Genomic DNA, 4963 nt, shown 5'->3' on the forward strand with positions numbered 1-4963 from the left:
TACAGCCGGCAGTTCTTCGATCCAGCAGCCGGCTGACCTCACAAGTGGTGCCACCAGTCTTGGCTTGATGCCGGCCAGGATCAGGCCGTTGGCCCTCTCCGCCTGGCCATTGCACTCGGGATGTGCCACTGACACCAAGTCGAGCCGGATGCCTACCTTGGAGCAGTAGAGCGCCAGAGCGCCTTTGGCGAAGTTAGTGTCGTTGTAGGTGATGATGCTGTGGTGGACGCCATATCGAACAGAGATGTTCGTGATGAACTTGACAGCCGTGGGGCCATCAAGCTTCTTGATAGGTCTAGCCTCGATCCACTTGGTGAATTTGTCGACGGCTGCCAAGAGGTGGGTCATGCCACCACGAGCCGTCTTGAAAGGCCCCACCATGTCCAGCCCCCATACGGCGAAAGGCCATGACAGGGGGATGGTTTTGAGGGCGGAAGGCGGCATGTGGCTTTGCGTGCTGAAGAATTGGCAGCCCTCGCATTTGTCGACCAGATCCACGGCCTCCTCGAGGGCCGTGGGCTAGTAGAATCCGTGGCGGAATGCCTTGGCCACCAGGGTTCTAGAGGCAGCATGATGCCCGCACTCCCCCTAGTGAATGTCTCTGAGGATCTCCTGTCCCTTTTCTGATTCGACGCAACGCTGGAACACGTCAGTCGCGCTACGCCGAACCAGCTCGCGATTAATGATAGCGTAGGCTGCAGATCTGTGTTGGATCAGCCCCGCCTCCGCCTCATCTTGAGGAAGCTCGCCGCGAAGGAGGAAGGCCAGGATGGGTTGAGTCCATGACGGAGCCGACACAAGGGCTGGCTCCGCCTCGACCTGACTGTTAGGGGCTCCTGCAGCCCCCGTGCTTGATGAAGCAGTAGTCGTGGGCTCGAAACGTGGTGTCTCTGATGCCGTCGTGGCAGCCGGCTCACCGTCTACCTCCATGACGTCCACCCACTAGGTGTCGAGACGACAAGATTTGAGGCAGGGCGGAGCCGGAGTTGTTGTTGTAGCCGGTGCCGCAATTGGAGTTGGCATAGTCAGCGTAGCCGGCACAGGAGTTGTAGCCGGCGTAGCTGGTGGAGCCTACGGCGCTTGCACCGAAGAATCAGCCGGTGCCGCAATTGGAGTCGGCATAGCCAGCGTAGACGGCACACGAGCTGTAGCCGGCGTAGCTGGTGGAGCCGACGGCGCTTGCACCAAAGAATCAGCCCGACTCTGGAGACGGCCTGATAGACGACTTGTGGAGCTGCTTGAGGGAGATGCCGGCTGGGATAGCCTGTCTCATGGAGCCAATTTTGACCAATGTATCAGCCGCCTCGTTGTCTGCTCTGGGAACATGGTGGAACTCGCAGCCCTCGAAGGGACCGCTGAGCTGCTGGATGAGGAAGCGGTAGCTTGCCATGTTGGCGTCCCTGGCGTCCCATTCGCCAGAAACTTGCTGCACCACCAAGTTTGAGTCGCCGAATCATATGAGCCGCCGGATGCCAATCTCCTTGGCGAGCCGTAGGCCGTGAGCCAGTGCTTCGTACTCGGCGACGTTCTTGGAGGCGGTGAAGTGGATCTGGAGAGCATACTTGAGCTGGTCTCCTTTCGGAGACGTCAAGACGATGCCGGATCCCAGACCGGTCCGCATCTTTGAGCCGTCGAAGTGCATCTGCCAATGCGCACAGTCTGGAGGTGGTGGCTCGAACTAGGTTTCGACCCAGTCGACTAAGAAGTCGGCCGCCACCTGAGATTTGATGGCGGTGCGAGGCTCGTAGCGGATATCATGGTCTGCCATGGCGATAGACCACTTGGCGATCCTGCCATTTGCATCACGGTTGCCCATGATTTCTGAAAGTGGAGGAGTGCTCACCACGGTGATGGCATGCTCCTGGAAGTATTGCTTCAACTTCTTTGCAGCAAGGTAAACACCATAACACATTTTTTGCTAGTGGGGATAGTTCTTCTTGGAGGCGGACAATACCTCGCTGAGGTAGTAGACAGGGCGCTGCACTAACAGTACCTTTCCCTCCTCCTTGCGCTGAACTACCAACACTACACTAACCACGTGAGTGGTCGCTGCAATGTATATGAGTATGGGTTCCCTTTCAGCCGGCGCTGCCAAGATTGGCAGGCTCGAGATGACCCGCTTGAGGTCGCGGAAGGCTTCGTCCGCTGGTCGTTCCACTCGAATTTCGTCGTCTTCTTCATGAGCTGGTAGAGTGGAAGGGCCTTCTCGCCAAGCCGGCTGACAAACCGGCTAAGGGACGCCACGCAGCCGGCGAACTTCTGGACATCTAGGATCCGAGCCGGCCACACCATCCGCTCGATGGTGCCGATCTTCTCAGGGTTCGCCTCGATGCCACGAGTGGACACGAAGAACCCCAAGAATTTGCCGCCTGGAACCCCAAATACGCACTTCTCCGGGTTGAGCCGGATCTTGTATTCGCAGGTTGGCGAACGTCTCCCGCAGGTCGTCGAGGAGGCTGAAGTGCTGCTTCATCTTGACGACGATGTCATCCACATAGACGTGGATGTTTCTGCCGATCTGTGGCAGTAGGCACTGCTGTATGCAGCGTTGGAATGTTGCACCAGCATTCTTCAGACCGAACGTCATGGTGGTGTAGCAGTAGGCCCCGAAGGGTGTGATGAAGGAGGTCTTCCGGCGATCAGCTGGATCCATCTTGATTTCATGTTAGCCTGAATAAGCATCCAGAAATGACAGCAGTTTGCAACGTGCAGTGGAGTCGATCACTTGATCTATCCTAAGCAATGCAAAAGGGTCTTTCGGACAGGCCTTATTCAAGCTAGCATAGTCGATACACATTCGCTAGGTGTTGTTCTTTTTCAGCACCAGGACTAGATTGGCTAACCAGTCCGGGTGGAAAACCTCCATGATGAAGCCGGCTGCAGGGAGCCGGGTAATCTCTTCCCCAATTGTGCGCCACTTCCCCCGGGCGAAGCGGCGCAAGGGTTGTTTTACCGGCTTTGCATCCGGTCGCACGTGAAGTTTGTGCTCAGCGTACTTCCTCGGAACACCTGGCATGTCTTTGGGGGACCATGCGAAGATGTCTCGATTCTCACGGAGGAAGTCGACGAGCTCGACTTCCTATTTGGGGCTGAGGCCAGCCCCGATGGTGACACATTGCTTGGGGTTTGCAGGGTCGAGTGGCACTTGCTTGGTCTCTTTGGCCGGCTTGAAGGAGCCCTCGCCGGCTGACTGGGACGGAGGAGAAGGAATCGTCGGCTGCTCGGTAGCCTGGGCCATGAGCCGGTCGATCTATCGCTTCTCCTCAGCAATCACCAGGGCGTCGGTGAGGCGGCTCCTATCTTGGGCGCACTCGAGAAACTTCTTGTAGTCGCCAGCAATGGTGATGATGTCCTTTGGACCCAGCATCTTCATCTCCAGGTAGGCGTAGTGCGGAATAGCCATGAACTTGGCTAGAGCCGGTGTGCCCAGCAGCGCGTGATACGGGCTGCTGAGGTCCACTATATGGACTCTCGGTGGAAGCGAGGCTTGTCGCCGAAGAGGACGTCCAGCTGAATTTTGCCGATAGGCGAGCAGGACTGCCCAGGCACGATGTCGTGGAAGACAGTGCTGGTCGGGAGGACGTCTGTCTCCTTGAGCCCGATCTTACGAAGAGTGTCGAGGTAGAGGATGTTCATGCTGCTGCCGCCATCGACCAGCACCCGGGAGAACCGGTAGGTGAGCCTCTTGGAGGCAAAGGTGGGGTCAAGGACTACCGCGTATGAGCCCTGGTTGGGCATCACCGCAGGATGGTCTACCCGGCTCCATGTGATTGGTCTGTCAGACCAATGCATGTATTGGGGAACCGGGGGAACCGTGGCGTTCACCTCGTGCCGTCTCTGGCGGAGGTTATGCTTGTCGTCGCCTTCACTGGTGAAGACGATGAATGCTCTGTCTTGATGGGGGTAGTCATCGTGGAGGCGGCCGTCGTCGCGAGGCGGCGGTGGTTGAGTCGGAGCAGGACCGGGACTCGGGCATGAGGCGCAGCCTGCGCTCCTGGGGCAGCCGGCAAGCCTCTCCTTGCGACAGCCGGCGTGCGAAGCTGCACTGCCGAAGGGTGTGGGTAGACGGCTGTGCCCCAGAATGTATCTTGCACGGGGCGTCAAGCAGCTGCTCGAAGGTCTGCTTGGGCAACCAGTTTGTATTGCCCCTGTTGGGGCGCTTCCGCTGAGAGCCGGCTTGGGGAGCCGACGTCTCGCCCTCCATGTTGGCTACCAACTTGTTGTTGGAGCGCGAATCCATCTGATCTGCCTTGCGCTTGTTGTTGTTCTGGCCGCCTCGACCGTCTCCAGTCGGCTTGGGAGTAGCCGGCGTGGGGACAGCCTTGTCCGAGGCGGTCACCTTGACTCGCATCACCGAGTCAGCCGTGGCGTACTTGTCCGCCTTGGCCATGAGCACCGCCAGAGAGGTGGGCTCGGAGCACCTGAGCTTGTGCTTGAGGAGGGTGCCATCTTGGCAACCGTCGATGAAGTACTGGATGGCCTGTACCTCATGCACCCCCTCGCAGGAGTTGCGGAGCTCCGTCCATCGAGTGACGTAGTCACGAAGGGGTTCGTCGGGCCTCTGGACGCACATGGCCAGCTCGCGAGGCCGGCCAGGGCGCTTGTAGGTGCCAGTGAAGTTGCGGACGAACGCCTCCTCGAAGTCCACCCATGAGTTGACGTTGTCGGCTGGAAGGCTGTTAAGCCAAGTCCGAGCCGAGCCGGCCAACATGAGTGGCACGTTGTGGACTGCTACGCGCTTGTTGCCCCTGGCGATGTCAACGGCTGTGGTGTAGTCGACCAGCCGGTCCTCTGGCTTGGCAGTACCATTGTACTTGGGAGTGTCCCGAGGCAAGGTGAAGCCTCCGGGGAATGGCTCCCCTCGGGTCCGGGGGCCGAAGCAGGCCGGACCGATGGGACCATCCTCCTCCAGGAGGCCTGACTGGGCCAGGGTGATGAGACGCCTGCACGCGTCCTGGTCACC

This window comes from Hordeum vulgare, chromosome 4H (genome assembly GCF_904849725.1).
Source record: "Hordeum vulgare subsp. vulgare chromosome 4H, MorexV3_pseudomolecules_assembly, whole genome shotgun sequence".
In the NCBI taxonomy this organism is placed as follows: Eukaryota; Viridiplantae; Streptophyta; class Magnoliopsida; order Poales; family Poaceae; genus Hordeum; species Hordeum vulgare.